Source organism: Hyla sarda, chromosome 1, assembly GCF_029499605.1.
Source record: "Hyla sarda isolate aHylSar1 chromosome 1, aHylSar1.hap1, whole genome shotgun sequence".
Classification (NCBI taxonomy): domain Eukaryota; kingdom Metazoa; phylum Chordata; class Amphibia; order Anura; family Hylidae; genus Hyla; species Hyla sarda.
This window is the reverse complement of record NC_079189.1, coordinates 38,554,457-38,578,282: the sequence shown is the minus strand read 5'-3', so window position 1 is coordinate 38,578,282 and position 23,826 is coordinate 38,554,457. Positions and strand designations below refer to the sequence as shown.

General features: G+C 40.1%; 1 protein-coding gene across 3 annotated transcripts in view; it reads left to right on the top strand.

Moving 5' to 3' along the window:
* The first annotated feature begins 1,029 nt into the window (after positions 1-1,029).
* The window catches only part of LOC130337968 (octopamine receptor-like), a 123,283-nt gene continuing 100,486 nt past the window's right edge, over positions 1,030-23,826 (top strand). For 2 of the 3 annotated variants that reach the window (XM_056553978.1, XM_056553968.1), the window contains exon 1: positions 1,030-1,424. The gene's annotated coding sequence lies outside the window, so the exon portion shown is untranslated. Of the gene's footprint in view, positions 1,425-8,149; positions 8,316-23,826 lie in introns of those variants that run through there. The other variant, XM_056553969.1, reaches the window with a different exon arrangement.

Genomic DNA, 23,826 nt, shown 5'->3' with positions numbered 1-23,826 from the left:
AGTCAAGCGCCGATAATGCTGATCACAGGCGTGTTAATACACGCCAGTGATCAGCATAGGAGATCAGTGTGTGCAGTGTTATAGGTCCCTATGGGACCTATAACACTGCAAAAAAAAAGTAAAAGAAAAGTGTTAATAAAGGTCATTTAACCCCTTCCCTAATAAAAGTTTGAATCACCCCCCTTTTCCCATAAAAAAAATAAAACAGTGTAAAAAAATAAATAAATAAACATATGTGGTATCGCCGCGTGCGTAAATGTCCGAACTATAAAAATATATCATTAATTAAGCCGTACGGTCAATGGCGTACGCGCAAAAAAATTCCAAAGTCCAAAAAAGCGTATTTTGGTCACTTTTTATAACATAAAAAAATGAATAAAAAGTGATCAAAAAGTCAGATCAAAACAAAAATCATACCGATAAAAACTTCAGATCACGGCGCAAAAAATGAGTCCTCATACCGCCCCGTACGTGGAAAAATAAAAAAGTTATAGGGGTCAGAAGATGACATTTTTAAACGTATAAATTTTCCTGCATGTAGTTATGATTTTTTCCAGAAGTGCGACAAAATCAAACCTATATAAGTAGGGGATCATTTTAACCGTATGGACCTACAGAATAAAGATAAGGCATAATTTTTACCGAAATATGCACTGCGTAGAAACGGAAGCCCCCAAAAGTTACAAAATGGCGTTTTTTTTCGATTTTGTCGCACAATTTTTTTTTTTCCATTTCGACGTGCATTTTTGGGTAAAATGACTAATGTCACTGCAAAGTAGAATTGGCGACGCAAAAAATAAGCCATAATATGGATTTTTAGGTGGAAAATTGAAAGGGTTATGATTTTTAAAAGGTAAGGAGGAAAAAACGAAAGTGCAAAAACGGAAAAATCCTTAAGGGGTTAATCGCAAAGCTTTTGGCCAGGAGGACTGTAGAATGGCGGTAATATTATGCAATGTGCAGATTCTGCCTCTGGTGGCTATGTGTGGTATTGCTCCTCTTTATGGATGATATTTTGCAGCTCTGCTCTCATGCTGTTAGGGCAGCATTGTGCTGGATAGTTTGCAGATTTCCTATCTGTGTAATACTCACCAGCTGCTACCCCAGCCTGTAGGTTGTCATCTCCTCTGACCCCATCCTCACTCTTCCTGCATGATCCAAGGCTTTGTCACTGTCAGATCCTTGCTGCTGACTCTGCTGCTGCTTCTGATTTTTCCTCTGCACATTTTTTTTATTTTTTTTTTTATAAATGGACTGAAAGATGAAGAGCTACAACTGGCACTGCCACATGTGTGGAACAGTCACCATGGCAGCCTGTAAGGAGTTAATCTCTGTGTTCCTGGCATTATGAATGGGTGACCTGATGAGAGTATTGCTGCAGGTAGTGATGCTCTGCTGCCACTGCTTCACCCTGCTTACTTTAGGTAAGTACTAGATGTTAGCTGTATATGTCCTTCAAGTGCCTCTCTTTGTGCAGCAGGACAGCAGTGCCAGTTATAGGAACCCATCATGTTTACATGCAGTCCTATGTAAAAGGACAGTTAACACAATTTCATATGGCTGCATCAGCTCTGCTACATGTGTGTTAGATTATACATAACAATGCACAATGATTACTGCTATACTTATTGGATAAAACCAGCTTGGACATTTCTAGTAGTGTTAAGTATCCTTTATAGCAGTGTTTCCCAACCAGTGTGCCTCCAGCTGTTGCAAAACTACAACTCCCAGCATGCCCGGACAGCCGAAGGCTGTATATTATTTTACTATTTACTAACATTTCTATATATATAATTTTACTATTTACTAACATTTCTCTATATATTATTTTACTATTTAATAACATTTCTCTATATATCATTTTACTATTTACTAACATTTCTCTATATATTATCTTACTATTTAATAACATTTCTCTATATATTATTTTACTATTTAATAACATTTCTCTATATATTATTTTACTATTTAATAAAATTTCTCTGTATAATATTTGACTATATACAAAAAATTTTCGGTATATTATTTTACTATTTACTGACATATATATATATATATATATATATATATATATATATATATATAGGGGGGGTTATATACTAAGAGTGTTATGTAGGTTTCTTTGTGGGTTTTGAATTCAGACAGGTATTTTCCCAAGGTATTTACTAAGGTTTCCCTACATTTTGTACTTTTCCCTACGTTTTGCTTTTTTTATACACATGTTCTGATCTGTCTGGTTTTCCTCAGCTGAAATCCACCACATTTTCTGTGGAAACCTTAGTAAATATGTTGGGATTTTTCAAAACTGTCAGGGCCACGCCCCCTTTTGTCGGGACCAGATCACTTTATCCCGTGGCCACAACCCCTTTCCAGGTTATCCTTGTAAAATTTACTAACGTTTCTCTGTATATTATTTTACTATTTAGTAACATATCTCTGTATATTATTTTACTATTTACTAACATTTCTATATATTATTTTACTATTTACTAATATTTCTCTATATATTATTTTACTATTTACTAACGTTTCTCTATATATTTTTACTATTTACTAACATTTCTCTGTATATTCTTTTACTATTTACTAACATTTCTCTATATATTTTATTATTTACTAACATTTCTCTTTATATTATTTCATTATTTACTAACATTTCTCTATTTTTATTTTACTATTTACTAACATTTCTATATATATTATTTTACTATTTACTAACATTTCTCTATATATTTTATTATTTACTAACATTTCTCTATTTTTATTTTACTATTTACTAACATTTCTCTATATATTTTATTATTTACTAACATTTCTCTATTTTTATTTTACTATTTACTAACATTTCTATATATATTATTTTACTATTTACTAACATTTCTATATATATTATTTTACTATTTACTAATATTTCTCTGTATAATATTTTACAATTTTCTAATGCTTCTCTGTATATTAATTTACTATCTACTAATATTTGTACTAAGTGTAAGTTAATCTAAGTTAAAGGGGCACTCCACTGGAAAACATTTTTTTCGAAATCAACTGGTGTCAGAAATTTAAACCGATTTGTAAATTACTTCTATTTAAAAATATGAATCCTTCCAGTACTTATCAGCTGCTGTTATATGCTCCACAGGAAGTTCTTTTCTTTTTGAATTTCCTTTCTGCCTGACCACAGTGCTCTCTGCTGACACCTCTGTCCATGTCAGGAACTGTCCAGAGTAGAAGCAAATCCCAATAGCAAACCTCTCCTGCTCTGGACAGTTCATAAAATGAACAGAGGTGTCAGCAGAGAGCACTGCGGTCAGACAGAAAGGAAATTCAAAAAGAAAAGAACTTCATGTGGAGCATATAACAGCTGATAAATACTGGAAGGATTAAGATTTTAAAATAGAAGTAATTTACAAATCTGTTTAATATTCTGGCACCAGATGATTTTTTTTTTCCAGTGGAGTACCCCTTTAAGGGGACTTAGTAGGTTTATCTGCAGTCCTATGTAACACTCTTCTTCTGTTCAGCCCAAATGATTAGTTTCTTACTGGTTTGATACATGAAGTGCATGTATGGTAGTGAGATACTATTAGTTGCTAGGTAATTCCTGAATGGAGCTGTCTGACCATAGACATATGCTTTTTCCATTACGCTCATTGACTTTAGTTGGGTAAGCAGCACATATGGGCACCCAGCTTTCCTGAAATTCGCCTCCATGTAACATGGGTGTCCAGATCTTGTTGTCCTGACAGGTAATGTCATTGGAATACTGATAGTGATACATTGTTCATCTGGACTAACTCCAGCCCAGTGTTTCCCAACCAGGGCGCCTCCAGCTGTTGCAAAACTACAACTCCCAGCATGCCCGGACAGCCTTCGGCTGTCCGGGCATGCTGGGAGTTGTAGTTTTGCAACAGTTGGAGGTGCCCTGGTTGGAAAACACTGCTCTAGCCACTATCTCTACAATAAATCTGTGTAGTAAAAATTGGTATATAGAATGTTACCTGACAACTTTGTGTGTATTGTATGTGATAGAATTGTTACCTGCAATTGGAAGCTAAAGGGGTATTCCAGGAAAATCATTTTTTTTTTTTTTTCATATCAACTGGCTCCAGAAAGTCAAACAGATTTGTAAATTATTTCTATTAAAAAAATCTTAATCCTTCCAATAATTATCAGCTGTTAAAGTTGAGTTGTTCTTTTCTGTCTGGCAACAGTGCTCTCTGCTGACATCTCTGCTTGTCTCGGGAACTGCACAGAGTAGAAGAGGTTTGCTATGGGGATTTCCTTCTACACTGGACAGTTCCCGAGACTGGTGTTATCAGAAAGCACTTAGACAGAAAAGAACAACTCAACTTCAGCAGCTCATAAGTACTGAAAGGATTAAGATTTTTTAATAGAAGTCATTTACAAATCTGTTTAACTTTCTGGTGCCACATACATTGAATCAAAGACATCAAGTATCTCTACTTTGCATTATGATTCTGAATTCATCTAGAATGGACATCAGGTGCTATATAGTGTTGAGCGGCATAGGCCATATTCGAATTTGCGATATTTTGCTAATATATGGACGAATATTCGTCATATATTCGCTAAATTTGCATATTCGTAATATTTGCGCAAATGGAACAGACAACAGGTGGAAATTATAGGCAATTAGCAAGACACCCCCAATAAAGGAGTGGTTCTGCAGGTGGTGACCACAGACCACTTCTCAGTTCCTATGCTTCCTGGCTGATGTTTTGGTCACTTTTTAATGCTGGCGGTGCTTTCACTCTAGTGGTAGCATGAGATGGAGTCTACAACCCACACAAGTGGCTCAGGTAGTGCAGCTCATCCAGGATGGCACATCAATGCGAGTTGTGGCAAGAAGGTTTGCTGTGTCTGTCAGTGTAGTGTCCAGAGCATGGAGGCGCTACCAGGAGACAGGCCAGTACATCAGGAAACGTGGAGGAGGCCGTAGGAGGGCAACAACCCAGCAGCAGCACCGCTACCTCTGCCTTTGTGCAAGTAGGAGCAGGAGAAGCACTGCCAGAGCCCTGCAAAATGACCTCCAGCAGGCCACAAATGTGCATGTGTCCACTCAAACAGTCAGAAACAGACTCCATAAGGGTGGTATGAGGGCCCGACGTCCACAGGTGAGGGTTGTGCTTACAGCCCAACACCGTGCAGGACATTTGGCATTTTCCAGAGAACACCAAGATTGGCAAATTCGCCACTGGTGCCCTGTGCTCTTCACAGATGAAAGCAGGTTCACACTGAGCACATGTGGCAGATGTGACAGAGTCTGGAGATGCCGTAGAGAACGTTCTGCTGCCAGAAACATCCTCCAGCATGATGGTGGTGGGTCAGTAATGGTGTGGCCTTTCTTTTGGGGGCCGTACAGCCCTCCATGTGCTTGCCAGAGGTAGCCTGATGCCATTAGGTACCGAGATGAGATCCTCAGACCCCTTGTGAGACCATATGCTGGTGCGGTTGGCCCTGGGTTCCTCCTTATAAAAGACAATGCTATCCCTCATGTGGCTGGAGTGTGTCCGGAGTTCCTGCAAGAGGAAGGCATTGATGCTATGGACTGGCCCGCCCATTCCCCAGACCTGAATCTGATTGAGCACATCTGGGACATCATATCTTGCTCCATCCACCAACGCCACGTTGCACCACAGACTGTCCAGGAGTTGGCGGATGCTTTAGTCCAGGTCTGGGAGGACATCCCTCAGGAGACCATCCACCACCTCATCAGGAGCATGCCCAGGCATTGTAAGGAGGTCATACGGGCACGTGGAGGCCACACACACTACTGAGCCGCATTGTGACTTGTTTTAAGGACATTACATAAAGTTGGATCAGCCTGTACTGTGGTTTTCCACTTTGATTTTGAGTGTGACTCCATATCCAGACCTCCATGGGTTGATACATTTGATTCCCATTGATAATTTTTGTGTGATTTTGTTGTCAACTACAGTCATGGTCGTAAATGTTGGCACCCCTGAAATGTTTCTGGAAAATGAAGTATTTCTCACAGAAAAGGATTGCAGTAACACATGTTTTGCTATACACATGTGTATTCCCTTTGTGTGTATTGGAACTAAACCAAAAAAGGGAGGGAAAAAAACAACTTGGACATAATGTCACCAAACTCCAAAAATGGTCTGGACAAAATTATTGGCACCCTTTCAAAATTGTGGAAAAATAAGATTGTTTCAAGCATGTGATGCTCCTTTAAACTCACCTGGGGCAAGTAAAAGGTGTGGGCAATATAAAAATCACACCTGAGAGCAGATAAAAAGGAGAGAAGTTCACTTAGTCTTTGCATTGTCTGTCTGTGTGTGTAAAGACGAAAGTATTAGTTCATTCATTCAGATCTAGGATGTCTTATCCAAGTGTTCTATTTATTTTTTGAGCCGTGTACTTTACAGCCTGGCATCTATCTATACATTGTATACTTGTATAATGAAGGGATATAGAGTAGATGTCAGATATTATATAGAATAATGTACTATGCAGCCCAGCGTCCATCTCTACAATGTATACTTGTAGTAGTGTATTAAAGGCAGCTATGGTAATGAAATACATGAAGTATTTCTCCTTTACATTATGATTATGAAATCCTATAGAATGGACATCAGGTGCCATACATCACATAATACAATAAAGAATACAGTACAGCATTCATCTCTACACTGTATACTTGTAGTGGTGTAAATAAAGTCAGACACATGGAATCAAATACATCAAGTATCTCTACTTTGCATTATGATTCTGGATTAATCTAGAATGGACATCAGGTGCCATACATCACATAACACAATATAGCATACAATACAGCATCTGCCTCTACCTTATATACTTGTAGTAGTGTTATAAATGTAGTTACATAGAATAAAAACAGCACGTATGATCTGCTTTGCACCTAAATATCTGCAATAATATACAGTGATCCCTCAACAAACAATATTCATTGGTTCCTGAGCGACCATTGTATGTTGAAACCATTGTATGTTGATTCCATAACTCTATGGAAAACTGGTAATTCATTACTGAGTCCTCAAAATTTCAACCCAAAGTAAGAACATATGAAGAATAAGGGTAAAAATAACCACAAAAAAAGAGAACAGATAAACCATGTCCTTACTTTTATTATTCAGAAGGAGCAACTTAAAACAGTTTAATCAGTACCGTGTAGCGTTGGGTGCGAATATTCGCAATGCGAATATTTATCGTGAACATCGTATATTCGTGAATTCGTGAATATAGCACTAAATATTTGCAATTATGAATATTAACATTTTTTTTTTTTCACAGTACATATCACAGTGATCATCCCTCCCTGCTTCCAGCTTGTGTGGTGTAAACAAGGCTCCAATACTAGTTACTGTGTCAGACTGGCGGGCGGCCGAAAATTCGCATATGCGAATATTCCCACATGCGAATATTCGGGCATATTGATCCCACCCTTCTTTAAGCTCTTTTATCAAGCGATATTGCACATGTGCATGCGAATTTTATGGTGAATGTGCATGAAAATTTTATGGCGCATAGTAAAAAAAAAGGTTGCGAATATGCGAATTTTGCGAATATATGATGAATATTCGTCCATATATTCACAAAATATCGCAAATTCGAATATGGCCTATGCCGCTCAACACTAGTACAGTGCTGTATGCCAGTGGTCTCCAACCTGCGGACCTCCAGATGTTGCAAAACTACAACTCCGAGCATGCCCGCACAGCCGTTGGCTGTCCGGGCATGCTGGGAATTGTAGTTTTGCAACATCTGGAGGTCCGCAGGTCGGAGACTACTGCTGTATACAATGCAGCCCAGTACTGTATACAGTGCTGACCTCACCCTCTGCCCCTATATACAGTACTGTGTTGAATAAGGGGCAATACTGAATAGGGGCAATGTTGTGAATGTGTGTGTGTGTGTGTACTGTTTTTGTGCACATTACTGTACTGTACTGTAATGCCTTGCTGTGCGTGCACACTAAAGGTACATTTGGACTCATAATGGGATATTTATCAATACCTGTGCAGAGTAAAGGTTGCCCAGTTGCCCATAGCAACCAATCAGATCGCTTCTTTCATTTTTCAAAGGCCTTGTTAAAAATGAAAGAAGCACTCTGATTGGTTGCTATGGGCAACTGCACCACTCTTCCTCTACACTGGTTTTGATGAATCTCCCCCATAGTGTGCGAGGGATGAGCAGGGCAGCTGTGATTGGAAGCTGCAGCAGAAGCTGAAGGCTTATTGGACGCAGGGGCAGCATGGTGATGGGCGTAGTGACGAGGGCGGCGCAGAGCAGCGGGCATTGGATGACAGGTGCCAGAGCAGTGTAACAGGGCAGATCAAGCAGCCTGGCGGCAGTCAGCACCGCTGGAGAACCATTTTCCAGGATGGCCCGACTTTCAGATGCATCGTAAGTCGATGCGGTATTCAGCATGCGATGTGCTTTCAGAGCACATTGTATGTTGAAACCATCGTATGTCGGGGCCATCGTATGTCGAGGGACCACTGTAGTATACAGAATAATGTACTATACAGTACTGCATCCATCTCAACAGGGTATACTTGTAGTAGTGTAATAAAGACAACTATCTAGAATAAAATGCATAGCGTATTTCTTTTTTGCTTTATGATTATAAATTGATATAGACATGAGGAGCCATACAGTACAGTATTACCATAACAATATAGAATACAGTACAGTATTACCATAACAATATAGAATACAGTACAGTATTACCATAACAATATAGAATACAGTACAGTATTACCATAACAATATAGAATAAGGTACAGTATTACCATAACAATATAGAATACAGTACAGTATTACCAGAACACTATAGAATACAGTACAGTATTACCATAACAATATAGAATACAGTACAGTATTACCAGAACAATATAGAATAAGGTACAGTATTACCAGAACACTATAGAATACAGTACAGTATTACCATAACAATATAGAATACAGCACAGTATTACCAGAACACTATAGAATACAGTACAGTATTACCATAACAATATAGAATACAGTACAGTATTACCAGAACAATATAGAATACGGTACAGTATTACCATAACAATATAGAATACAGAACCGTATTACCATAACAATATAGAATACAGTACAGTATTACCAGAACACTATAGAATACAGTACAGTATTACCATAACAATATAGAATACAGTACAGTATTACCAGAACAATATAGAATACGGTACAGTATTACCATAACAATATAGAATACAGTACAGTATTACCAGAACAATATAGAATACAGCACAGTATTACCAGAACACTATAGAATACAGTACAGTATTACCATAACAATATAGAATACAGTACAGTATTACCAGAACACTATAGAATACAGTACAGTATTACCATAACAATATAGAATACAGTACAGTATTACCAGAACAATATAGAATACGGTACAGTATTACCATAACAATATAGAATACAGTACAGTATTACCAGAACAATATAAAATACAGTACAGTATTACCATAACAATATAGAATACAGTACAGTATTACCATAACAATATATAATACAGTACAGTATTACCATAACAATATAGAATACAGTACAGTATTACTAGAACAATATAGAATACAGTACAGTATTACCAGAACACTATAGAATACAGTACAGTATTACCATAACAATATAGAATACAGCACAGTATTACCATAACAATATAGAATACAGTACAGTATTACCAGAACAATATAGAATACAGCACCGTATTACCAGAACAATATAGAATACAGTACAGTATTACTAGAACAATATAGAATACTGTACAGTATTACCAGAGCACTATAGAATACAGTACAGTATTACCATAACACTATAGAATACAGTACAGTATTACCATAACAATATAGAATACAGTACAGTATTACCATAACAATATAGAATACAGTACAGTATTACCAGAACAATATAGAATACAGTACAGTATTACCAGAACAATATAGTATACAGTACAGTATTACAATAACAGTATAGAATACTGTACAGTATTACCATAACAATATAGAATACAGTACAGTATTACCATAACAATATAGAATACAGTACAGTATTACCATAACAATCTAGATTACAGTACAGTATTACCATAACTATGTAGAAAATAGTACAGTATTACAATAACAATATAGAATATGGTACAGTATTACCATAACAATATAGAATACAGTACAGTGTTACAATAACAATATAGAATACAGTACAGTATTACCATAACAATATAGAATACAGTACATTATTACAATAACAGTATAGAATACAGTACAGTATTACCAGAACAATATAGAATACAGTACAGTGTTACCATAAAAATATAGAATACAGTACAGTATTACTAGAACAATATAGAATACGGTACAGTGTTACCATAAAAATATAGAATACAGTACAGTATTACTAGAACAATATAGAATACAGTACAGTGTTACCATAACAATATAGAATACAGTACAGTATTACCATAACAATATAGAATACGGTACAGTATTACCATAACAATATAGAATATAGTACAGTATTACCAGAACAATATAGAATACAGTCCAGTATTACCGTAACAATATAGAATATAGTACAGTATTACCATAACAATATAGAATACGGTACAGTATTACCATAACAGTATAGAATACAGTACAGTACTACCAGAACAATATAAAATATGGTACAGTATTACCATAACAATTTAGAATACAGTACAGTACTACCAGAACACTATAGAATACAGTACAGTATTACCATAACGATATAGAATACAGTACAGTATTACCATAACAATATAGAATACAGTACAGTGTTACCAGAACAATATAGAATACAGTCCAGTATTACCATAACAATATAGAATATAGTACAGTATTACCAGAACAATATAGAATACAGTACAGTATTACCATAACAATATAGAATACAGTACAGTATTACCATAACAATATATAATACAGTACAGTATTACCAGAACAATATAGAATATAGTACAGTATTACCATAACGATATAGAATAGAGAACAGTATTACCATAACAATATAGAATACAGTACAGTGTTACCAGAACAATATAGAATATAGTACAGTATTACCATAACGATATAGAATAGAGAACAGTATTACCATAACAATATAGAATACAGTACAGTGTTACCAGAACAATATAGAATACAGTATAGTATTACCATAACAATATAGAATACAGTACAGTATTACCAGAACAATATAGTATACAGTACAGTATTACCATAACGATATAGAATGGAGAACAGTATTACCATAACAATATAGAATACAGTACAGTGTTACCAGAACAATATAGAATACAGTATAGTATTACCAGAACACTATAGAATATGGTACAGTATTACCATAACAATATAGAATACAGTACAGTGTTACCAGAACAATATAGAATACAGTATAGTATTACCAGAACACTATAGAATATGGTACAGTATTACCATAACAATATAGAATACAGTAGAGTGTTACCAGAACAATATAGAATACAGTACAGTATTACCAGAACAATATAGAATACAGTACAGTATTACCATAACAACATAGAATACAGTACAATATTAGCATAACAATATAGAATACAGTACAGTATTACCATAACAATATAGAATACAGTACAGTGTTACCAGAACAATATAGAATATAGTACAGTATTACCAGAACAATATAGAATACAGTACAGTATTACCAGAACAATATAGAATACAGTACATTGTTACCAGAACAATATAGAATACAGTACAGTATTACCATAACAATATAGAATACAGTACAGTATTACCATAACAATATAGAATACAGTACAGTATTACCATAACAATATAGAATACAGTACAGTATTACCAGAACACTATAGAATACAGTACAGTATTACCATAACAATATAGAATACAGAACCGTATTACCATAACAATATAGAATACAGTACAGTATTACCATAACAATATAGAATACAGTACAGTATTACAATAACAATATAGAATACAGTACATTATTACAATAACAGTATAGAATACTGTACAGTATTACCAGAACAATATAGTATACAGTACAGTATTACCATAACAATATAGAATACAGTACATTATTACAATAACAATATAGAATACTGTACAGTATTACCATAACAATATAGAATACAGTACAGTATTACCATAACTATGTAGAAAATAGTACAGTATTACAATAACAATATAGAATACAGTACAGTGTTACAATAACAATATAGAATACAGTACAGTATTACCATAACAATATAGAATACAGTACAGTATTACCAGAACACTATAGAATACAGTACAGTATTACCATAACAATATAGAATACAGAACCGTATTACCATAACAATATAGAATACAGTACAGTATTACCATAACAATATAGAATACAGTACAGTATTACTATAACAATATAGAATACAGTACAGTATTACAATAACAATATAGAATACAGTACAGTATTACCATAACAATATAGAATACAGCACAGTATTACCATAACAATATAGAATACAGAACAGTATTACCATAACAATATAGAATACAGTACAGCACTCATCTCTGCATTGTATACTTGTATTAGAGTGATAAAGATAGTTACACAGGCTAAAGACAACAAGTATTCCTTCTTTGCACTTGTATAATGAAGGGATATAAGCCATCACATAGTATATAGAGCAATATAATACATAACCCAGCATTCGTCGCTGCATTGTATACTTATATTACTTGATAACCAATCATGCACAAGCAGTGTAAGCCCGCTTGTCTGTTCATTGTAGGTTTATGTCTGCATTCTTTGTATCGGTGTAATAAAGGCCATTATATAAGAAAGGAACCTATATTTGCACTGGATACTTGTATTCAAGTATTAATAGTAGGATTGTAGATTTCCAGCCAGTAATCATCTGCCATTATATCCTTGGGACTATGTGATATATCCAGTTATATAGAAAGAAAACACACAGCTGTCTTGGCATTGTATACATGTAATATAGAATGGCAGCTACCAATCAGTCCTGCATTGTATACTCTTGCCTTTGTAGTAGTAGCAGTTATATAAAATACAAGAGAAAAGCTACATATGCATTGAATGTATGTATCAATTTAATAAAGGTTGTCATTCTAAAAAGCATCTCCACATTGTATATTTGTGTCAATGTTAAAAGAATTTACGCAGTTACACACAGAATGCAAAACAGCAGTCGGCTCTGCATTATAAATACTTGTACTTTAGTAAAATGGGTAATTATACAGAATGCATATCGCCATTATATATATATATATATATATATATAGTACCATTATATATATATATATATTAGTACCAGCGATGCCCAGTTTTTCCTTCCTAATCCTTGTTGGGGAGGAAAATCCAGAAAATAGGAAGCTTTTGACTTCATATCCTGTCCTCATATATTGTTGTCATTTCCCAACCTCACATCCCATCCTCATATCTCGACCTCATATCTCGACCTTATGTCCCATCCTCATATCCTGTCCTCAGGTGGGACTGATTTGTGATGTAGATATTGTTAGCTGAAAATAGAAGGGGATGTGGCTTGGTGGGACTGGGGGTGATTTGCAAGCCAGACCAATGCAAAAAAGGGTAGATAATAAAAGGGGTGGGTCTTAAACAGTGGGCGTGTCTTTGTGAGATGGGGTGTGGCTTGCAAGCCGGATTGACACATTCACCAGGAGATGCAGAGTGGACTTGTGGAGTAAGGTAACGGAAGTCCCATATATTTGCATGGGACTTGAAACTAAAACCCACCTTTTATATAAGGGTGTAGGTAAGGGTTAATTTAACTATTATATATTTTTATTTGACATATAAGTAATATGTGTACCAGGTATTGAAATATCTCCAGCCATACGGTGGTTATGTGGGAACATACATTTCACATAGATTTGCATGGGACTTTAAACCAAAACCCTGACCCTCACAAATGAGGGTAGGTAAGGGTTAAATTAACTATCCTATATTTTAAATGGACATATAAGTAACATGTGACCAAGTATTATCGAAATATCTCCAGCCGTTTGGAAGTTATGCAGTAACATATATTTCCCATTGACTTGTATGGGACTTTAAACAAAAACCCCGCCCCTGGCAAATGGGGGTGAGTAAGGGTTAAATCACCTATCCTATGTTTGTTGTTGACATATAAGTAACATGTGTGCCAAGTTTCATGTTAATATCTTTAGCCGTTTGGACGTGATGCTGGAACATACACACACATTGAGTTTTATACATATATATATATATATACACACTAGCTGAGTACCCGGTGTTGCCCGGTTTTTCCTTCCTAATCCTTGTTGGGGAGGAAAATAAACAAAGGAGGAAACTTTTGACTTCATATCCCGTCCTCATATATTGTTGTCATATCCCAACCCCATATCCCGTCCTCCTATCCCAACCTCCTATCCCGGCCTCCTATCCCGACCTCCTATCCCAACCTCCTATCCCAACCTCCTATCCCGTCCTCCTATCCCGTCCTCCTATCCTGACCACCTCCTATCTCGACCTTCTATCCCGACCTCCTATCCCGACCTCCTATACTGTCCTCCTATCTCGACCTCCCATCAAGTCCTCCTATCTCGTCCTCCTATCCTGTCCTTCTATCTCGACCTCCCATCTCAACCTCCCATCTCAACCTCCTATCCCGTCCTCCTATCCCGACCTCCTATTCCGACCTCCTATCTCGACCTCTTATCCCGTCCTCCTATCTCGACCTCCTATCCCTTCCTCCTGTCTCGATCTCCTATCCCGACCCGTAATATGTGTACCAGGTATTGAAATGTCTCCAGCCGTACGGAAGTTATGTGGGAACATACATTTCCCATTGATTTGCATGGGACTTTAACCCCTTAACGACCAAGGACGTATATTTACGTCCTTGACCGGCTCCCGCCATATAATGCGGGGTCACGCGGTGACCCCGCATCATATCGGGTCGTTCCCGGAATGTATCTGATGCAGGGACCCGGGGCTAATAGCGCACAGCAACAATCGCGGTGCCGCGCGCTATTAACCCTTTAGATGCGGCTTTCAAAGTTGAACGCCGCATCTAAAACTAAAGTGAAAGCTGCCCGGCTGCTCAGCGGGGCTGATCGGGACTACCGCAGTGAAAATGTGGTGTCCCGATCAGCTGGGACACGAGCGGAGGTCCTCTTACCTGCCTCCGGTGTGTCCCCTCGACGATTGATTGCTCCAAGCCTGAGATGCAGGCTTGAGCAATCGACCGCCGATAACGCTGATCATTGCAAAGCTATGGCTTTCCAGTGAACAGTGCTGGCAATCAATGTGTGCAGTGTTATAGGTCCCTATGGGAGCTATAACACTGCAAAAAAAAAGGTAAAAAAAAAAGTTAATAAATGTGATTTAACCCTTTCCTTAATAAAATTTCAAATCACATAAAAAAAAAACCAGGTAAATAAAAATAAATATAAACATATGTGGTATCACCGCGTGCATAAATGTCCGAACTATAAAAATATATCATTAATTGAACCACACGGTCAATGGCGTATGCGCAAAAAATTTCAAAGTCCAAAATAGCGTATTTTTGGTCGCTTTTTATATCATGAAAAAATAAAAAAAAGCGATCAAAAAGTCCAATCAATACAACAATGATACCTCTAAAAACTTCAGATCACGGCACAAAAAATGAGCCCTCATACCACCACATATGCGGTAAAATAAAAAAGTTATAGGGGTCAGAAGATGACAATTTTAAACATATAAATTTTTCTGCATGTAGTTTTGATTTTTTTACAGAAGTATGACAAAATCAAACCTATATAAATAGGGTATCATTTTAATCGTATGGACCTACAGAATAAAGCTAAGGTGTCATTTTTACCAAACAATGTACTGCGTAGAAACGGAAGCCCCCAAAAGTTACAAAATGGTGTTTTTTCTTCAATTTTGTCAGACAATGATTTTTTTTTCCCGTTTCGCCGTAGATTTTTGGGTAAAATGACTGATGTCACTGTAAAGTAGAATTGGTGGCGCAAAAAACAAGCCATCATATGGATTTTTAGGTGCAAAAATGAAAGGGTTATGATTTTTAAAAGGTGAGGAGGAAAAAACGAAAGTCCAAAAATGGAAAAACCCGTGGTCCTTAAGGGGTTAAACAAAAACCTACCCGGTGTTGCCCGGTTTTTCCTTCCTGATCCTTGTTGGGGAGGAAGATAAACAAAGGGGGAAGCTTTTGACTTCATATCCCATCCTCATATGTTGTTGTCATATCCCAACCCCATATCCCGTCCTCATATCCCGACCTCCTATCTCGTCATCATATCTTGACCTCATATCCCATCCTCACATCCCGTCTTCATATTCCATCCTCATATCCCGACCTCCTATCCCAACCTCCTTACCCGTCCTCCTATCTCGACCTCCTATTCCGACCTCCTATTTTGACCTCCTACCCTTACCTCCTATCCCGTCCATCTATCCCGACCTCATATGCCGACCTCCTATCCTTACCTCCTATCCCGTCCTTCTATCTCGACCTCCTATCCCGACCTCCTATCCCGTCCTCCTATTTTGACCTCCTATCCCATCCTCCTATCCTGTCCTCCTATCCCGACCTCCTGTCCTCCTATCCAGTCCATCTATCCCGTCCTCCTATCACAACCTCCTATCACGACCTCCCATCCCGACCTCCTATCCCGACCTCCTATCCCGTCCTCCTATCTCGACCTCCTATCCCGACCTCCTATCCCGTCCTCCTATCTCGTCCTCCTATCTCGACCTCCTATCTCGACCTCCTATCATGACCTCCTATCCTGACCTCCTATATCGTCCTCCTAGCTCAACCTCCTATCCCGTCCTCCTATCTCGTCCTCCTATCTCGACCTCCTATCTCGACCTCCTATCATGACCTCCTATCCTGACCTCCTATCCCGTCCTCCTATCCCGACCTCCTATCTCGATCTCCTATCGCCCTACTCGTATCCCCTATTCCTATCCCGTCCTCCTATCCCGATCTCCTATCCCGACCTCCTATCCCGACCTCCTATCCCTGCCCGTAATATGTGTACCAGGTATTGAAATATCTCCAGCCGTACGAAAGTTATGTGGGAACATACATTTCCTATTGATTAGCATGGGACTTTAAACAAAAACCCAGACCCTCACAAATGAGGGTAGTTAAGGGTTAAATTAACTATCCTATATTTTAAGTGGACATATAAGTAACATGTGACCAAGTATTATCAAAATATCTCCAGCCGTTTGGAAGTTATGCTGTAACATGTATTTCCCATTGATTTGTAATTCCCATGGTTTTTAAACATGAACCCCGCCCCTGGCAAATGGGGGTGAGTAAGGGTTAAATTATATTATCCTATGTTTGTTGTTGACATATAAGTAACATGTGTGCCAAGTTTCATGTTAATATCTTTAGCCATGTGGACGTGATGCTGGAACATACACACATATACACACACATTGAGTTTTATATATATATATATATATATATATACTAGCTGAGTACCCGGCGTTGCCCGGTTTTTCCTTCCTAATCCTTGTTGGGAAGGAAAATAAACAAAGGAGGAAACTTTTGACTTCATATCCCGTCCTCATATATTGTTGTCATATCCCGTCCTCCTATCCCGTCCTCCTATCCCGTCCTCCTATCCCATCCTCCTATCGCGACCTTCTATCCCGACCTCCTATCCCGTCCTCCTATCCCGACCTCCTATCCCGTCCTCCTATCCCGTCCTCCTATCTCGACCTCCCATCTCGTCCTCCTATCCCGTCCTATCCCGTTCTCCTATCTCTTCCTCCTATCTCTTCCTCCTATCCCGACCTCCTATCCCATCCTCCTATCTCGACCTCCTATCCTGATCTCCTATCCCGTCCTCCTTTCCCGTCCTCCTATTTTGACCTCCTATCTCGACCTCATATCTTGACCTCCTATCCCGTCCTCCTATCCCGACCTCCTATCCCGACCTCCTATCCCGTCCTCCTATCCCGTCCTCCTATCTCGAGCTCCTATCCCGACCTCCTATCCCGACCTCCTATACCGACCTCCTATTCTGACCTCCTATTCTGACCTCCTATCCCGTCCTCCTATCCCGTCATCCTATCTCGACCTCCTATCTCGACCTCCTATCCCGTCCTCCTATCCTTATCTCGACCTCCTATCTCGACCTCCTATCATGACCTCCTATCCAGACCTCCTATCTAGACCTCCTATCCAGACCTCCTCTCCCGACCTCCAATCCCGACCTCCTATTCCGTCCTCCTATCCAATCCATCTATCCCAGCCTCCTATCTTGACCTCCTATCCTGACCTCCTATCCCAATCTCCTATCCCGTCCTCCGATCCAGTCCATCTATCCCACCCTCATATCCCGACCTCCAATCCCGTCCTTCTATCCCGTCCTCCTATCCCATCCTCCTATCGTGACCTCCTATCACGACCTCCTATCCTGACCTCCTATCCCGTCCTCCTATACCGTCCTCCTATCCCGTCCTCCTATCCCGTCCTCCTATCCCGACCTCCCATCCCGTCCTCATATCCCGACCCGTAATATGTGTACCAGGTATTGAAATATCTCCAGCCGTACGGAAGTTATGTGGGAACATACATTTCCCATTGATTTGCATGGGACTATAAACAAAAGCCCTGACCCTCACAAATGGGGGTGGTTAAGGGTTAAATTAACAATCCTATATTTTAAGTGGACATATAAGTAACATGTGACCAAGTATTATCGAAATATCTCCAGCCGTTTGGAAGTTATGCAGTAACATATATTTCCCATTGACTTGTATGGGACTTTAAACATAAACCCCGCCCCTGGCAAATCGGGGTGGGTAAGGGTTAAATCACCTATCCTATGTTTGTTGTTGACATATAAGTAACATGTGTGTCAAGTTTCATGTTAATATCTTAAGCCGTTTAGACGTGATGCTGGAACATACATACATACACACACACACACGTTGAGTTTTATATATATATATATGAATTACAGTTACAAAAATGTGAGCCAGAAATCATCTCTACAGGAATCCAGAATGACAGGCACCAGTCATATCTACAAGTTTGTTCATCAGACTCTGCTTAATGTTAGCACCAGGATAGGCCCTGGCGCATATATTAGACCAGAGTTTTTTCCAACCAGGGTGCCTCCAGCTGTTTCAAAGCTACAACTACCAGCATGCTTGGACAGCCAAAGGCTGGGAGTTGTAGGTTTGCTACAGCTGGAGGCACCCTGGTTAAAAAAAAAACACTCCGTTAGACAGATTCATATACCCCATGTACTCGACACAAGGCCAAAAGTGTGACATTATAGCTGCTGTTTAGGATAAATGTAATGGGTCTGCTGGATAATATAGTGTGGACCTCCATTGGAAACAGCAAAAGGATCTATACCATGTGGTAGACATCCTTTTACTATGGGACCCTATGTATGGACACCATTAAGTGTAAAGTATGATTGATAGGGTTAAACATGAAATCAAACATATTATTCATTGTTATGAATAATCCAAGTGGTCTGAACTTTACAGATTCTACTCGGAACAGGCCAACCAAATAACCTGAGTGCACATGCTCAGCGTCATATCCAGAGGTTGTCTTTGGGAACTAGATGTACAAGTGCTGCCAGCATTGCTGCAGAGGTTGAAGGAGTGGGGCGTCAGCCTGTCAGTGCTTAAACCATATGCCAGACACTGCATCAAATCCGTCTGCATGGCTACCATCTCAGAAGGAAGCCTCTTCTAAAGATGTTGGCATTCATGGTTCCCTCAATGAACTGTAGCCCCCAGTGCCAGCAGCCCTCATGCAGCCCCAGACCATGACCTCCCACCACCATGCTTGACTGAAGGCCAGATACACTTGTCTATGTACAGTGACCCCCGACCTACGATGGCCCCGACATATGATGAAATCGACATACGATGCTTTTTTATTTCGGGGCCATCGCATTAAGTGCTATCCGGCAGCGCCAAACGCTTAAGCTGCTGCCGGATAGCAGCTTAATGTTCCCCGTGTGGTGCGGTAAGTATTACTTACGCCTCCACGATGCTCCGGGGTGCCCTCCGGGTCCAGCGCTGGTCTTCTGGTGTCTTCTTGGCCCTCTCCGATGACGTCCATACGCTGCTGCGCACGTCATCCAATAGGAATGGCGTACGCAGCGGCGTAATGACGTTGCTACTCAGGCCCAGTCAGGCCTTGCGGAAGAAAGCAGAGGATCGGAGAAGACAGCAGAGGACCGGAGAAGACAGCAGAGGACCGGTGAAGACAGCGTAGAGCCCAGCGGAGGCCCGGGGACACCATCTCGAGAGGCGGGGACAGGTGAGTACAGCTTCCTATACTTTACATTGCACGAATCCCTCGACATACGATGGATTCGACAAACGATGGCTCGTTTGGAACGAATTACCATCGTATGTTGAGGGACCACTGTACTTATCATCTGGTTGCTTTTTCACACACTTTACACCATCTGAACCAAATAAGTTTATCTTGGTCTCATCTGACAACAGGACATGGTTCCAAATTCAAATTTTTGGGGATATTCTGAAATTGGCTCATGCCAAACGATTCTCTAATATTGTCTATATAAAGAGTTTGACAGTACTGACGTGAATTGTCTTGGTTGATAGGATTATGCTTTCTTTTAATAGTTAATAATGTGTTTCATGATTTATTTGACATTATAATAGAGCTGCTATAATAGCCCAGAGGTAGAAAGCATTTACATAACCAGACTCAAAGGATCTCTCCACAGCTTGACACGTTGTAATACAAAAGACATTCTCCTAGAAATTACCTATACAATTAAATAGAACAGACAGATAATATAAGAACCTTATCACCACCTGTCCATTGTGAATTCCCTACAGCTGCAGCGAATGTTTTACATTTCATCTAATCGTATCATGGAAAGATTGTATATAATTACATTGACGCTGTATATTTCAAGGACTTCAATGTCTCAAATATTCTGATTTCGCATGGGGTTATAGACAGTATTTCTTTTTATAATGCCATCTCTACAATTATTTTATCTGTTTGGGAAAAACTAGTTGTCTGTAAGTGGCTCCTGTGTTGTCTTGGTTGCGTGCTGTGAGTCTGAGATCTGAAGAACTCTGGATTAGGTTTTCAATAAGAATATCTCTTAGCCTCTTTCCCTCACCCTGAGCAGTTTCCCTGTCCCAGGCGCTGAAGAACACCCCCACAGTATGAAGGCGCCACCACCATGCTTTACTGTAGGGATGATATTGGGAAGGTAATGGGCAGTGTCTGGTTTCCTTTAGACATGATGCTGCCCCCACCATGCTTTACTGTAGGGATGGCATTGGGCAGGTGATGGGCAGTGCCTGGTTTCCTCCAGACATGATGCTGCCCCCACCATGATCACTGTAGGGATGGTATTGGGCAGGTGATGGGCAGTGCCTAGTTTCCCCCAGACATGAAGCCGCCTTCACCATGCTTTACTGTAGGGATGGTATTGGGCAGGTGATGGTCAGTACCTAGTTTCCCCCAGACATGATGCTTCCCCCACCATGCTTCACAGTAGGGATGGTGAGGGGCAGTGCCTGGTTTCCCCCAGACATGATGCTGCCCCCACCATGATCACTGTAGGGATGGTATTGGGCAGGTCATGGGCAGTGCTTGGTTTCCTCCAGACATGATGCTGCCCCCACCATGATCACTGTAGGAATGGTATTGTACAGGTGATGGACAGTGCCTGGTTTCCTCCAGACATGATGCTGCCCCCACCATGATCACTGTAGGGATGGTATTGGGCAGGTGATGGGCAGTGCTTGGTTTCCCCCAGACATTATGCTTCTCCCACCATGCTTAACTGTAGGGATGGTATTGGGCAGGTGATGGGCAGTGCCTGGTTTCCTTTAGACATGATGCTGCCCCCACCATGTTTCACTGTAGGGATGGTATTGGGCAGGTGATGGGCAGTGCCTAGTTTCCCCCAGACATTATGCTTCTCCCACCATGCTTCACTGTAGGGATGGTATTGGGCAGGTGATGGGCAGTGCCTGGTTTCCTTTAGACATGATGCTGCCCCCACCATGTTTCACTGTAGGGATGGTATTGGGCAGGTGATGGGCAGTGCCTGGTTTCCTCCAGACATGATGCTGCCCCACCATATTTCACTGTAGGGATGGTATTGGGCAGGTGATGGGCAGTGCTTGGTTTCCTCCAGACATGATGCTGCCCCCACCATGATCACTGTAGGGATGGTATTGGGCTGGTGATGGGCAGTGCCTAGTTTCCCCAAGACATGATGCTGCCCCCACCATGCTTCACTGTAGGGATGGTATTGGGCAGGTGATGGGCAGTGCCTGGTTTCCTTTAGACATGATGCTGCCCCCACCATGTTTCACTGTAGGGATGGTATTGGGCAGGTGAGGAGCAGTGCCTCGTTTCCTCCAGACATGATGCTGCCCCCACCATGCTTCACTGTAGAAATGGTATTGTACAGGTGATGGACAGTGCCTGGTTTCCTCCAGACATGATGCTACCCCCACCATGCTTCACTGTAGGAATGGTATTGTACAGGTGATGGGCAGTGCTTGGTTTCCTCCAGACATGATGCTGCCCCCACCATGATCACTGTAGGGATGGTATTGGGCAGGTGATGGGCAGTGCCTAGTTTCCTCCAGACATGATGCTGCCCCCAACATACTTCACTATAGGGATGGTATTGGGCTGGTGATGAGGAGTGCCTGGTTTCCTCCAGACATGATGCTGCCCCCACCATGATCACTGTAGGGATGGTATTGGGCTGGTGATGAGGAGTGCCTGGTTTCCTCCAGACATGATGCTGCCCCCACCATGATCACTGTAGGGATGGTATTGGACAGGTGATGTGCAGTGCTTGGTTTCCTCCAGATATGATGCTGCCCCCACCATGATCACTGTAGGGATGGTATTGGGCAGGTGATGGGCAGTGCCTGGTTTCCTCCAGACATGATGCTGCCCCCACCATGATCACTGTAGGGATGGTATTGGACAGGTGATGTGCAGTGCTTGGTTTCCTCCAGACATGATGCTGCCCCCACCATGATCACTGTAGGGATGGTATTGGACAGGTGATGTGCAGTGCTTGGTTTCCTCCAGACATGATGCTGCCCCCACCATGATCACTGTAGGGATGGTATTAGGCAGGTGATGGGCAGTGCCTGGTTTCCCCCAGACATGATGCTGCCCCTACCATGATCACTGTAGGGATGGTATTAGGCAGGTGATGGGCAGTGCTTGGTTTCCCCCAGACATGATGCTGCCCCCACCATGATCACTGTAGGGATGATATTGGGCAGGTGATGTGCAGTGCTTGGTTTCCTCCAGACATGATGCTGCCCCCACCATGATCACTGTAGGGATGGTATTAGGCAGGTGATGGGCAGTGCCTGGTTTCCCCCAGACATGATGCTGCCCCCACCATGCTTCACTGTAAAATAAATATTTATTATTGGAAAATGTTTATAAAAATAAATAAAAAATATATACACTGCACCTGCACTCGCAATTTACCCTGGACATGTTTTATTCATACAGTTATCACTTGTCTGGGGACTAGTGATCATTGAATATTACATGAGATGCTTTTGCCCAAATTTTCCTGGATTTACACTTTGGCGCCAAAGTCAGAATAAATCAGAAAAATCAGCACGAAAATTAACTCTTACAAATTTTCAAAGCAGCACAAGAGACGTTTGAAAATGTGAGGAGAAAAAATAAAAAAGTGTGATTAATATCACTAGAACAGAAATTAC